This window comes from Oryzias latipes, chromosome 15 (assembly GCF_053564925.1).
Source record: "Oryzias latipes strain Hd-rR chromosome 15, Olatipes_Hd-rR_3.1".
In the NCBI taxonomy this organism is placed as follows: domain Eukaryota; kingdom Metazoa; phylum Chordata; class Actinopteri; order Beloniformes; family Adrianichthyidae; genus Oryzias; species Oryzias latipes.
In genome coordinates this window covers 7302587-7317520 of record NC_136251.1, presented here as the reverse complement: position 1 = coordinate 7317520, position 14934 = coordinate 7302587, and the positions used below count along the sequence as shown (strand labels likewise).

Here is a 14934-nt window from a genome sequence, read left to right as displayed (position 1 = left end):
GACAGCTGGCCCCTGCCTTGCTCTTTCCTGGACCAATCGTGGGCCGGGTGGGTGGCTGCCTGGAATGTGGGGCGGGTCTCCCTTGGGGGGTCTAGGCTCGTATCTAGGGTTGGGGTGGGAGATTTTTGGAGCCAACAGGTATGTTTATAACATACCTGCGTGTGTGGACGGGCCCCGCCCCTTCTAGATTTGTATTACATCTGAACCTCACTGTAATAATTAGAAATATCCAGCAACTTGTGGCTTTATGCCACTTCATGACCCCCCCCCCCCAACATCCCTCTCTCTTCTTCCCTCTTTTCCTTTTCCATCCGGTCCAACACAAAAGATTTTCAAGCATGATTAAAATGAATAAAGTTTGGTCTCGATTACAAAAGGGGTTTATTCAGACATACCTCTGGTTTGTCAGTAGATTCATAACCCCTGTTGTAAAAGTAAAATATATCCAACACAAGAGGCCTTCAGCTTGCATCTGTTTGCCCAGCTGATGACAGAACAAGTAAAAAATAAAAAAATAAATTCACCTCTAAGTTGTTGGTGGGACTGTTGACACAAGCCCTTCTCCACTTCCCGTCACCCATCTGTTGACACACTTTCCCGCTAGCTTATGGCCCCTCACAACCCCAACCTAACAAAAAGGGTGAGCAACATCAGAGCTATCCAGCAATACAATCTAGATCCAGATTCCAGCTCAGACGAGGAAAACAAAGACGTTCATGGATCTACTTGTCTGCAAGAGGATGATCAGAATGGAGCAGAGCAGGGAGACTGTCACCTTGGGTATTTGCCACGTCACAAATACAAACATTTTGTAACAGCATTTTTTGTCTCTTCTTAATTCATAACAATATGAATAAATAAATACTCAGAAATGGCATTTAAATCATGTTTTCTTTATATAAGTACTGCATCATCAGAAAAATGCCACAGCTTCAGCTTTAGTTTTAGATTTTTCTTTAAAACTGCTATGTCAGTCAGTTGAAGAAAAGCCATTTCCAAGCCTCTCCTGCTCTGTCCTTTGTCATATTAAATACCCAGTAAAGCCTAAGTCTGTCAGGCTAACAGACTCTGTGACAGCTTTAACCAAAGGAATAAAGTGCTTGAGATCACTTGGTGTAGTCAGAGTTGGAGTCACCATCCATCACAATCATCTCTGAGCTGCTCGCTTTCATCGTTGTGCTAGTTGTCATAACGCAACTGTCTTCCTCTGCTGCAGGTTTCCTTCGTGTTCCAAGGTGCACGTCTGTGGGAAGCCGAGTAAGTCGCCGGTTTGAACACTCTGTCCTGCATGGAAAAAAACATGAGACAGATAGAAAAATGGCAGAAAATGACATAAACATTCCACATGGTGAAAACAGGAGAACCCTTTACTAAGTCAGCTTTTGGAAGTTATTTTAGGCTATTTGTTTCATTTCTGGTCCATTTGAGCTACAGGGAAACGGGGGGGGGGGGGGGGGGCAGCTGGCCTCCTTGCAAAAAGCTTAGCCCCACACTTGCCCCCCCAAGTTTTGAGTCAATAATAGTATCATTACTGACAAAAGTGGAGAAATCCTCAATGCAAGCTTCTTCAAGAATTGCAACAATAAAAAACAATAAAACAGTTAGAAAAATCATATTATAAATCCTTTCATTTGTGATGACCTTCCAATCTGCTGTTTTGCCCCTGGTCCTTTGTGTTTTGAATGCAAACATTTAGAATTCTGATCAGTACCTTTTCTTGTTGCTTTCCTTTTAGTTGCCTGGTCCTTTTTGAAAGTTTCTTTGAACCTTTTTTGATTATTTTTTATTGTAGCTCTTAAAAATGATTTCCAACGTCTGAATGTTATCAACAGTGAATTAGTTAGATGTACTTGCTAAATCGATCAGATTAAAGTGGTAAACAGCTTGGTATCATGAGAACCAGTTTCACTTCACCAGCTTTTATTGCTCTTTTTGTTTTTAATTCTACACTTGTTTTCCTGAATAGGATTTCATTGCATTCATGCTACATGAGGCAGCATCCCTCCTGAACACCATTGTTTTCTCTAGTTTTGATATGAGGAGTTATAAGTGTATTTAAGGGGTCAAAAGAGGCAGGAAAAACTGCATTAAAGTGTAAAGATTATCATTTATTCAGACTTCTTTTTTTTCTTGAACAAAATGCTTTTTTATAAAGAATGAACATTTGAAAACCTACACATTTTTTTACCTCTTTAGTTTTAAATGAAAGTTCTCTTTTTACTGCAGTCAGTTTTTTTAATTCCTTCACATGCACAAATATAAATTACAGAACCATAAAAAGGTTTGGGATAAAAGTTTGCTTTGATTGTAAATTTGTCCAAAATGTCTACTTCCTTTACATTCTGTTTGGGAATATTAATTTTACTGTTTACTTATTGCATTTCTTCTATAATTCTACTTTCTTATTCTACTGTTTTCATACTGTATTCTTTTTTTTGTTTTTTTGGTGTATTTGTTTCTGTGAAGGCTGTAGACAGTAGAGTAGGAGCACTGAGAACTTGCCCTCCATGTTGCAAATGACAAATACTTTGAACCGTTATTTTTGAGAAGTTGGTGTGTTGTTGACATACAAGACAAGGAAACACTATTTTAGAATGTATAGCACCTTTTCAGATGATTTATGGGAAATGTAGCACTTTTCTACCATTCCCACACGCGCACACACACGTTCACACACTGATACCAACTCTCTGATGCCAACTTGGATGTATAACTGAACATTAAACCAATAGCATCTCAGAGATGAAAGTTTTTTTTTTTTGGCCTCTATTCCGCCCCCTGACTCCTGTTCTCTTCTCTGATTGGCTGGATTTGTAACCCCGCATATGCTCTTGGAAGCTGCGCTCAGCCAATCGGAAAAGAACAACTGTTGCATCCATTTACCTTCCTGTGATGCAGCATCTCACGGAAGATTTGATCGGGAGGGAAGAAGAGAGAGAGAGAGACAGAGAGAATCTGCCCCAGAGTAGATATTTCCCATAAATGTTTTTGTTTGTTTTAAATCACAAATATAGTTTTAAAAAAATCATCTCCTGTGTTTTGATTGGTCACAGACAGCTCATTTTACACGCTGAACATTACAGTAACAGAAGATTAAACAGAAGGAGCTCAGATCTGAGAAGAGCGCGCAAGGAGAGGGATCTCGTTTCCGACGCCCTCCATCGGCAGCGACGTTCCTGTCTGCCCCCCTCCCACCCTCCCCCGCCCCCCTCCCTTACCGCCGCCGCCGCTGCGCACCCGCTCCGATCCCCTCACAACGCTTCAGAGGCTCAGAGAGGGAGGACGGAGAAACGGCGCCGGCTGCACAACTCCAGCAGAAGGGATGCTACGGTGAATTCCTGCTCTTTTTCTGCTCCAGCACCCACCTCTTCCTCCTCATCACCACCATCTCTGTCCCCCGCCATCACCCCTACTTGGAGACCGTATCCAGTCGCAGGGGGTGCACATTCTTTTTTTTTTTTTTTTTTTTTTTGGTTTGTGTTTTGGGGTTTTCCCCCCTTTTGCGCTCCAGGTGGACAGCTGTGATTTTCATCCATTTCCCTCCAAGCGCACGAGCAGAAAACTGTTTTCTGATTTGCATCGAAGCATCGGGCTTTTTATGGAGTGGATGTGTTGGGCATCAAGAGCGCAACTTCAGAGAAGTGACCGTTTTCCAGCGACTTGGAGACATTTCTTTGGTGGAGACGGGCTGCGCAAGGATCCTCACTTTCCAGGTAAGATGAGTTTGAGGACCCATACATTTAAACACGGGCTCCGGGAATGTCTGTGTTTGGCTGCAAAAGCGACATGAGGGGTAACTGAGACGTTTGGGCTCCCGGGATGCTGCAGGAGCTCCTGGTTCTCTGACGCAACCCTTGCTCCTGGAGAAAACGTTCGCATACTCACTTGCGAGAGTGAAATGGATTTCATCCAAATCGCAGTTCTTGTATTTTGCGCAGTAATGCTGTTGATCCTTAGTTGCGCATCCTGGCTGTTAACATGCATACTCTTTGCCTCTCTGGTCCGTTACATTTATTTATTTATTTGGGTAGAATTTCTCTAAACACGCGCTTTTTTCCCCCGCGAGTTTGTCTGTGTGTTTGCGCTCGCGTGCGTCTCAGCGCACCTGAGCGGCCGCGCACAGAAAAACCCCTCAGTCTCCCTGAGACTCCGCGTGACGGAGGCGCACAACTTTTCCCACGCACAGGCCCGGTGGGGCACTTCTTTTATTTCTCTATTTTTGCACTAAATAGATTTTATCTAGCGGATGGCTCTAATTTGTTGAGTTCTGGGACGCGAATTCCAAAAAACAAAACAAAACAAAAACCAAAAGCCGCGCGTCCGAGCGCGCTCTGCGTGCGCTTTTCACCTGCGTAAAGCTGCGCTCCAGTCCCGGCTTGGAGAGCCTTTGGAGGATGTTTGGATGGGAGGGCGGAGCATCTGCAGCTTTTCATCCTCTTTGGTATTCATGGCACAGCTGAAGATTTCTGCTGTCAAGCAGGCAATACCCCCCCCCCCCCTCCACACACACACACACACACACACACACACACCCACACACACACACACACACACACACACACACACACACACACACACACACCTCTCCAGCTCCCTGTCCCCCTCTCCTCCTTTACTTGTCTCTCCGTTTGCGTTTACCTCTGCCTTTTCTTTTTCTCTTCCCTCCCCCTCTCAGGTCTTGTGGGAGCCATTGAGAAAATCATTTGCTGCTGTTGTATTATATTCTACACGGGAGGGGGGGGGGGTCTCACCATCTCGGCCTGGCTGCTTTGCTGAGCTGCTCCTTGCAGTGAACTGAAAAAATAACCAAAATACATGAAAAAAACGAAAACAGAAAAACTGCAGCAGTTCAGAAAGAAAAAAAAACTCAGTAAAAGAAATGTCTTTGTGAGTTTTTCCTTGTTCACACAACATATTCAACATTTTGGAGGTTTCTGTTTCATTCAGCGTAATGTCTTTCGAAGAGTCCAGGATTTTAGTTATCGTCATGACAGAACCTAAAACTGTTTGCCCAACTTCCAGATTAACTTCTTAAAATTCCCAGAGATGCTGAGCTGATGAGGATAGGGCTTGTGGTTGTGAGGAAACTAGCAGGTCAGAAGATCAGAGGAACAAGAGCGTGACTCCTATCAGTCTGTGAGGAGGAGAGGAGGCCAGCGTGACTTCCATCAGCAGCCTACTTTGTCTCATTCTCTTATGAGAGCCACGCTGTCTCAGTCCGTCTTCACTTATTATCTAAGGAATGAGCAGTTCCTGCAAGAGAGCTGGCTTTTCGTCTGTGAAAAGGTGCTTTAAAGGCAGCAGAAGCCCGAAAGTTTGGGTGAGGCGTTCACAGAAACGCGGCTCGGATGACAGATGAAAGTGAGGTTTCCCATTCTCGCAGGAAACCGACACAGAAATGTCGTCTGAGTTCTTGGCTTTCACGGGAGCTCTGTCAAGACTTAATTCATGAACAAACACGCCGACGTGCACATAAATCTGTGCACGCCTCAAAAACTGCAGCATGCAGGTTCATGCTGACAAAAAGGGTCTCTGGGGGTTTTGAACTTTACCTCTGAGGAACTTTTTTCACTGTATTTTAGTGTCTTTAAACTGTTTGGGGGGAAAAAGTTGACTTTTCTCTTTCCAGCCTAACCTTCCATCAAATGCTCCGTATGGGGGTCTTCAATGAAACAATTCAGAGCCCAGGTTGCTTTAATTTTTTCTTTTCTACATCCTAAAAGTGATCAATATTTAAAAAAAAAAAAAGGATAGTTCAAAGTCTCTGAGGCATCAAGACTGACAGATGATTTTATTAGACTGTAATGGTGGTGTTTGTATTGAATCAGGCAGCAGCTGCTCGTGCTCGCATGTCGGAACGCTGTAAACAAGCGACAAACAAGAAGAGGCTCGGATGAAGACAGGGGCGAACGCCAGGCTCTTCAGGGGGACGACAGAGGGAGCTGTTGGGCTGCAGCAGCCGTCGCTCTGCTCTAGCTGCCCCCCTACGCACACACACACACACACACACACACACACACACACACACACACACACACACACACAAGCGCACCCCAAACTCCCAAACACACACGTTTTGCCTGCCTGGATAAGCACCCTGGCTGGTTTCTGTTACCTTCATATTACCTCCCAATGAGATGGGGGGGGGGGGGGGGGGGGGGTCTTAGGGGAAATTGAGTTCTGCCTTGGTGGTTCTTTGTTTCGTTTCCTCGCTGTCTCGCCGACAGATTCGATACAAACCAGACTAACATCAACGTCCCACTGAATACTTTTTATCTCCATCTCTATCAGTTTTGAATTGATGCCATGTCGATGTTTACACTGACTGCTGAGTTGCTATGGGGGAGCTATGGGATTATAACTCTAATCTTCTGCCTGAACAGATTAAATGACAGTCAGTAATTAGTGTTTCTGACCTTTAATCCTGTTACTTTCCTCCTGAAAGCAGTAGCTGGTTGGTCTTTATTTACTGAGGGTGAGGAAACAATTTTCTGGGTATTTTTTGCACTCGAGTTGAGACAGGTGGTTGAGTGTTGTTGACAGAGTCCGCTTCCTTGGCCTCAAGCATGCAGTCGTATGTTTTCTTTTTCCTGCGCTCATGTGGTTCTGATTAGTCCTCCTGTTTTCTACCAGTCAGCTCTGTCAAATTACAGTGCACGAGTTGCTGTTTTCTTTTTTCTTTCCCACCATTTTCTGCCGCCAAAGAAAAGGACAGGAAATTAATCAAATCTGAAATCGCTAAAGTGGAAAATATCTTTATTTGGAGGACAGAAAAAAATAGTTCTGCTGAAGTCACGAGGTTGCGAACAGGAAGCTGGATGGCGGCCAGATGTGAGGACCAGCGGATTTACTGCCAGGTGGACACGCTGCACTGCAGGTCCAATGATGGTGAAGTCTAAATCAATGCTAATGCAGGATAAATGAGCGATTCGTCGATTGATCAGAATACAGTGCAGACAGCTACATTGATTAATCCACATATTTGATCAATGTGTGCACCCAACAGAGCACATACCTGCATGTGTGTGCAGGTATGTGCTCCTCCTCGAGGGTTTCACATGTTGTCAGTGTAAATCTATGAGAGAATCTGCAGACCGCCTTCATTTGTCTCAGTTGATGTCGGTGCATCTTATTATCTGGAGCCTATTATATGTATGGATTCATTTGGAGTGTTTACTGATGTCGAAGTAATTTTAGGAGGTACACAGGGCTCTGTCAAAATGTCAGTCTGTGTATTTTACCAAAAAAGGTTGTAAATATGCTAATGCGGCTAACAAATAGCAGTGTCGGACTGTGTTTTTTTTTTTTTTTGTATGTGTTACTAACAAGGTTGAGAGTTAGTGTATTAATAATAATAATATTTCTTTCAGGTATCGATTTTTTTTTCTATGTTTCAAACAAGGTTGGGAGTTACAAGCATTGTGTGCAACGAGGCTAATGTGTAGCGTTGTCGTGCAGTTTTTTTTTTTTATGTATTATTAGCAAGGTTGGAAGTTAGCGTAGTCACAGTAGTTTGTTTTAGCATATCAGTCTGTTGTTTTACGTTTGCAAACAAGGTTGGGAGTTACAGGTGTTGTGAAAATGCTAACACGGTTAACGCTTCTTACATGGCTAACGTGTAGCGTGTTACAAAGAGGTCTGGAACTACTGTGAACGCTGTTAATAGTCTGACCGATTGACAGGCTTATCATTGACTCTTGTCTCACTTAATGCGTCTTATTAACCCTTGTGCTATTTTAGATGACCCCACCCTCACATTGACGTGTTCTCCCTACCATGACAAAAGTGGATAAAGGTGGAAAGATTTCATGTAATCCATGGACACCAGTGAAGATCACAAATCATTGAAGAAAAACGGTTCAGAGCACTGTCTAGTGGGTCTAGATGACCCAACTCCCAACGTTAAAGTGCCTAGGATAGCACAAGGGTCAATGACATACAGTAAGTTCATAAATAGACCCTTATAATCTGGTGTGCCCTGTAGAGCAGAAAATATAGTAATTTGTTTCCCGTGACAGTTGTTTGGTGCACTCAGCTGGCTCCTTGTCTCATGATGCATGTCCATGTTAGAAATTAAAAGTTTAACTCATTTTTGGGGGATTTCTTCAACATTTTTCAGTCAGAAAACTATAAAAGAAGATGAGGATGGGATGAAGTTCAACCTAAAAGGTAGTATGATACAGATTTTGTTTTGTCTTTGTGTTGTGTGAGGTTCTGTGCTTCCCCAGATTAAATACAAATCTACAATTGAGAAGGCTTCATGTTTGAAGGACTTGTAAGAGAAACACTAGAGTACATAAAAAAAAGAAGAAAATATGGATTCTGTCCGTGGGTCAAGGAGAGATTTAATGAGTCGCTTGCTTCTCATTACTGAGTACAATAATTAACAGTGTGCTCATGCGTGTGTGCGCTTGCAGGTCCATTTTTCCTTCCCAGCCACCAAAGAAAAGCCTCTCACTCTTTTTTTTTTTCACCTCAAACTTGGTTTTGTCTTTAAATGTCTCCATTATTCTTTCCATTACTTCTCCAGATCACTGAGACGGTTTTGGACGCCTCTTGTAGAGTTATCAAACGTATGTCAGCGTCTTCTTCACAAAGAACAGTCCGTCCATCTGTCTCCGCCTCAAGTTCTGTTAAACTTGCAGCGCACACACAGTTTTGGGGTTGTGCTTTCAGTGACGTGAGGATGATTACAATAATTAACATGGTTATGTTAATTGAAGCAGGCTGACTTTGCTGATGGAACAAATTTGTGAAGGTGAACTCTGTGGACAGCCAGCCGAGACCCTAAAGGAGGAGTGTCTTTGTGCGTGTTGGTGTGCATGTCGGTGACAGACAGATCTGCTCCAAACAGGTGTGGTGCCTCTAAATAGAATTAGCCTCCCAGAAAATGTGCTGACAGAAATTCTGGCTGAAACCAGATGCTAAATATGCCATGAAAATAGCTTCAGAAGTACTTTGTCCAAAGTTCCATCTTATTCACAACTCTAAATGTTGATTCCATAGCTCTGCTTCTGGTTCCCCAGTAGATCACAGGGGCTCCTAACAGTTGGTTTAAGGGTTGGAGGGAAAAACTGTGATAAAAAAAAAAACATTTTTAGCTACATTTTGTTTGTAAGAACTCTTACTTGGATTGCACATTTTTTTCACAAACTCCCTGAAAAGTTTGCATGTCTTGTTGTTGTAAATCTTAGGAACTCCAGGCTTCAGGACCAGTGCCATGTTTTTGTCCTAGTCTACCGGTTGCTGAGGTTAGGTGCATCCGAAGATCTGATGCTGTCTGGGCAGTAGAGGTTAGATGGGAACCAGGAAATGATTCATTGATGCCCCACCCCTGATGTAACCATCCTACGGTCACTGTTGGTCCTGTCTCGAACATTCAATTGTGATCTTCATTCTCGACAAGAAGATGTTGTCCACTCATTAACAAGTAAGCAATTTAAGAACAGAACATCTTGTAATATTTCCCAGGAGGCTCAGTGCTTGGATGGATTTGTCTTGCTTAGTGACTTCTCAAATGCCTGACTAACAGTCGTCTTTACTTAAGATACTGTTGCAGATCAGATGTCAGGTGCACTCATGAACTTGAGGGTGGGTTAGCCCAAACTGATGTTGGAAGGTTTTTGTCACAAAGGGTCACATGACTCCCAGCAAGTCAAGTGTTAAGGTCCAACTTCAAATGAACATTTTAATGCTTACTAGCCCTTTTAGCTTCAGCGCCATTCTTTCGACTACTGTCTATTCAACTCTTCAACTGTTGACGCAATTAACGCAATTCAAACAGATTCTAAAACAGAGATAAACCGCCTTGTGCTGATATGCAACACTTTATGCTAGTAATGTATTGCACATCAACTAAAGTGTTGCATAATGGCGCAAACCCAGTACGAACGGTCAATAAATCATGGTATATCAAAGAGCATGTAGTATGTAGGTGTAGCTGGTGATATTGCTGGTGTTAAAGGGTTAAAACTGACTGCAGTCACTATGTTGACTGAACTGTGCTAAAAAACAATAGAAGAAACTTGGAAGAACATAATGATCATTCACTTTGTTTAAGTCCAAGTCAAGTCTCCGATCAATCCAGAATGAGTTTTCAGTCTTAGCCATGCAAATTAATGTCAGAATTCTAAACAGGAGGATCAGGGAAGTTCTGAAACTGGAGCAAATTATGAGAGCCTGGACCCTTCCTAACACTGTTGAACACGGAGTGGCAGCCATCTTCTCTATATAGGAGATTGATTCTGAATCTCATTCTATGTGCAGAGTCCAAACTATTCACCAAAACCACTCTAAGATTATTGCATGTCCTTCAACTAGTCAGAAAAAAAGCAAACAGAAGCTGCAAGTTCCCCAACCTTAGACCACACTGGAACCTTTTTCTGTCCCTGGTAGATCAACAGGAGATCATCCCCAAATACAAAAAAAAAGAACCCAGCGTGAGACAATAGAGTTTCCTCAAAAAGTGGCATCTTGGCATCTCAGCAACACCGTGACCTTCAGCTGGATTGTCATACGATCATTGCCTTACACACCACTGCTGTTCTGCTGTCTCTTAGACTAACAAGAAAGTAGGAAATGAAGCTGAGCGACACGGCACACAGCATACAGGTAAAAAAAACTGCATAATGAAACGCTATAAACATGAACTTCAAAGGCAGAGGGAGCAGCTAACTGTTCTAAAGTGTACCATCTGATGTCATGTTTACAGGACTGGCTCTGGAGCTGGTCTTGGATATGTACGCAGCCTATTCAAATCTGATGCTACAGACGCAACAGGCATGTGATGCGCGTCGAATGAACATACTGAACGGGCAATCTTCAATGTGCTTTTAGCAGACTGTGTTCACACCAGGCCATCGCTACTTGATACTAGCGCATGTTCGCTACCAACAAGGTAGAGGCTTGGTGTCCAAATCTTGAGAATCTCGCTCCAGGCTTTGTCTTTCACAGCTCTGTTCCAATACATGAAAGACTTTGTGTCATAGAATTCAAATGATTAATTTTTCCTTCACGGTCAATTTTTATAAACGGTTAGCATTTCTGTGTTTTCAAGGACACTACCCATACGTCACTACCCAATCCGAGTCCCTGATTGGTCAAAGATAAACTGGTTTAACTTTTAACGTGCGTTCAGTCGGCACCCGTTTGCACGTAGAGATGCGTAAACGCGAGAGTTTTGAATGTGGAAACATTTACGCACTTTTATATAAACTTTTCATTGGAAGTAGTCGCTTGGGTGCGTGTTTTTGAGCTCAATGCGAACGTAGCATAAGAGGCTGTTGCTTGTTTTTGTTCTCAATACTTTTGGTGTTTATCGTGCAAAATAAATTTGCTTCTTTTGAGAGAGGTTAATCAGTTACTTTACAAATATTTGAGGTTATGAGCTGTAGCATTTTGTCTGGTCATGAAACCCACAGAGGATTATGTTCCTCCAAAGGTGATTGGTTAGTTTTAGCTGCAGATGTTTTGAGATGATCTGATTCAATCCATATCTTGTTGCAAAGTGTTATTTAAAAAAAGCAGTGCATGTCAGTGTGATTCAAATAGAAGATTCTTTGGCTCAATATTTCAAAGAGTGTGTGTATCTCTACCATTAGCCAGTCAGCATACAGCCAAGACTCGCACTTGATGTCAAAGTAAAGCTTTGATCATTTTGAGACTTATCTAGCACTTCTCATCACTCCTGTCTCCCTCTCTTGTCCCATCATCCTCTTCTTCTGCATCATTCTCTCCTAATTCCTCCTTCCTTTCCTGTCCTCTTCAGAACGCCTTCATCATCTTCCTCTCCTTCTCTCATCTGTCCCCGCTGTGCTGTAGAGGAACACAATACAAATCTCCAAAAATAAACAGGTGAGGAGAGATTCAAGAGACTTTTATTCATTGCCCCACAGCAGGACGTAAATGCTGAAAGCTCATTCTGATGTTCGAGATCATGTTTTCTACGCAAATTAGAATGCATTATTATGCTTGTCTTTGCTCATTGGTCCTCCTGAAAGTCATTTTTCAGGGCGAGCTGGGATCTCAGAGTCTATTGGCAGCGCATCAAACACTTTGTGGACAAATGATGGCTCACTTGGTTCATAGAAAGACAGAAAAGCAGTCCACATGTGATGTCAACAGACATTGCTGTACTCAAGTCATGCGTGGACATTTCTGTTTTCATTTGTCAGAGACAGAGCATCACTGCAAGCTTGACCTCTTAACCATAATAACCTCCCTCCCACCTCACCCTCTTTTTGTTTTTCTTTCTGAATCCCACAAGCCCATTTTGGTCTTTTCTGCACTGGTTTTCTTTTTCTCGCCTCCCACAACTGTGACACTAAAAACACACAAAAAAATGTTCTGTGAGCAAACCCTCACATTTTACGACTTGTCATTTCTGCTTTCAGTTTTCACACGTGTTTGTTCCTTCTCCTCTCATTTTTCTCACTTTTCTTTTAAGTCGACTCCCTTTCCCGTTCACTCTTCATCTCTCCTCCTCCCTGTCGTCGCTCCACGTTTCAGTTGCTGCTGTGACTGCTTTGACCTTTTTCAGTGAAATGACAGATATATCCTCTAGGATTGGCTAATTATTATTTTTGCTGCACTTATATATATATATATATATATATATATATATATATATATATATATATATATATATATATATATATATATATAGGGGGGCAGATTCTCCGGCCCCCAGTCACTTTTCCTCATCCTGCCACTAATCCCTGTGTGTAATATAAATATTAATCCCGAAATCTTAAAAGCAAAGTTGATTCTGCCCACCAAAGCATGATAATAATGTTATAGAGCATTCAACTTCATCATTTACCAAACATGGACTGGCTTTTTAAGGAATGTTGGTTTCAGATTGAGTCTATCCTTTTTTTCACTCTGCTTCGGAGTCTTTGATTCCAAACACGTGTGGTTTTAATGGCCTACATGAAGTTCAGAAAATCCATCTGGATTTATTCCAGTTCCATTGAGCCACTTTTATCCGTATGCATTTCCAGCTTTAAAGTATGGTGACATCACACTTGTCATTCGTCTTTCTGTCATGTTACAAAAGCAAATCCAATCAAGACTGTTGATATTCTAGTGGCAAGGTTAAACAAACAAGGTCACAGCAAGTGTCGCCCCATGCACACATTTTCACGTGTTAGAGCTGACCATGCAAGGTCAGAGTGCTGGATGTGCATTTGTGCACACGTTCCCATGCACCTGAGCTTTGTCACAGGAGCAAATGAAAGTCCTTCCGGGCAATCTGTCTGCACAAGTCCATTTCACCCAAAGGTGGGACTTGCAAGGTCACGCACAGCTACGTGTTTGCAGAGCTGAGGCCTTCTTTTGTTATTTTGTTGAAGCGGTCTGGAGAATCCAGCCAATGTAAGTCTGCAGCTGGATTGACCGTATTTTCCTCACTATAGGGCGCACTGGATAGTAAGGCGAACTGCTAATGAATGGTCTATTTTCCAACTTTTGTCATATATGAGGCACACCGAACTATTAGACACATTAAGTGAGAAAAAAAGAGTCAAGAGATAAGTCAAACTCTAGAAGCTAAATCAATCAACTCGAGAAGATTTCTGAAACACGCTACACGTTAGAAGTCTTAGCCGCTCTAGCGTATTCACAACACTCTGAACTGCCAACCTTCCTTGCTGGTATTGCTAAAAAAAACGTTACTGTGACTACACAAACTCCCAGCCTTTGTAACAACACAGAACAAAAACACAATTCGACACTACTGCGACACGTTAGCGGACTCACAATAACTGTAACTCCCAATCTTGTTTGCAACACATGAAAAAAAAGACTGATAGCCTGCTGCTAAAACAAACATTGCTGTGATCTCTCAACCTTTTCAGTAATGCATAAAAAAAACCCCACAGTCCGATAAAACTATGCGTTAGCCGCATTAGGGTATTCACAATATCGATAACTCTAAATTTTGATTGGAATACATAAAAAAAACAGACTGATACAACTAAAAACAAATGTTACTATGACTATGCTAACTCAACCTTTTCAGTAACACGTAAGAAAACAGTCCCACACCATTCCACGTTAGCACGTTAGCTATGTTAGCGTACACACAAAACCTTGTTTGCAACACATTAAAAAAAACTGATTCCGCTAAAACAAACAGTACTGTCACTTTACCATCTTGCAACAAATAACACATACAAAAACACAGTTCAACACAGCTACATGTTGGCCGTGTTTGAATTCGCAATGCCTGTAACTCCAACCCCCGTTTGCATCATGTTAAAAAAAACAGAGTGGTACCAAACAGTACTGTGACTACGCTGACTCCCAACCTTGTTAGTAACACGTAAAAAAATCTCAGTTCAACACAACTACATGTTAGCCACATTAGCGTTTTCACAATGACACCCAAGGTTTTTTGCAGCAGAATGAATCCATATATAAAGCTCTCTGCATATAGTGAGCATTGTCAATTAAATTAAATTAAAAAACGTTTAAGTTTGCCTTGTGGGGATGCATGATATTGGCAGCATTAGTAATCAATATTGTGATGTAGATATAACTTGCGATACATGAACAAATACAACTAAAACCATCATTTCAATTTCACTGCAACAGTTTAATTTAAATAAGAGTCAACATAACTTAGATTACACTCCAAATGACCCTCGTCTACATAGGAAGTGAACATCGGACATAAAAAGGCTCCATCCTTGTGGCATGAATGGATCTACTCGATTTGTTAAATACTTCAAGCTGCCATATGATTGTTTTATCACATTTAAGGTAAGCAGTTATCAAAATTTTTGCCGACTATAGCAATATGCGTATTGCACAGCTTGATATCGCGATAACGGTAAATTTGCGATTTATTGTGCCGGCCTATTGCCTTATATTGCAGAAAATAGGGTAGATGAAGCATGAGGTGCACATGTGGTGGAGGAGATTGAAGAGCTG

General features: G+C 42.1%; 1 protein-coding gene across 2 annotated transcripts in view; it reads left to right on the top strand.

The window, feature by feature from the left end:
- The first annotated feature begins 3233 nt into the window (after nt 1–3233).
- The window catches only part of cdh11 (cadherin 11, type 2, OB-cadherin (osteoblast)), a 111216-nt gene continuing 99515 nt past the window's right edge, over nt 3234–14934 (top strand). The window contains exons 1-2 of one of the 2 annotated variants that reach the window (XM_078932306.1): nt 3259–3713; nt 11768–11853. The gene's annotated coding sequence lies outside the window, so the exon portion shown is untranslated. Of the gene's footprint in view, nt 3714–11767; nt 11854–14934 lie in introns of both variants that reach the window. The other variant, XM_023962938.2, reaches the window with a different exon arrangement.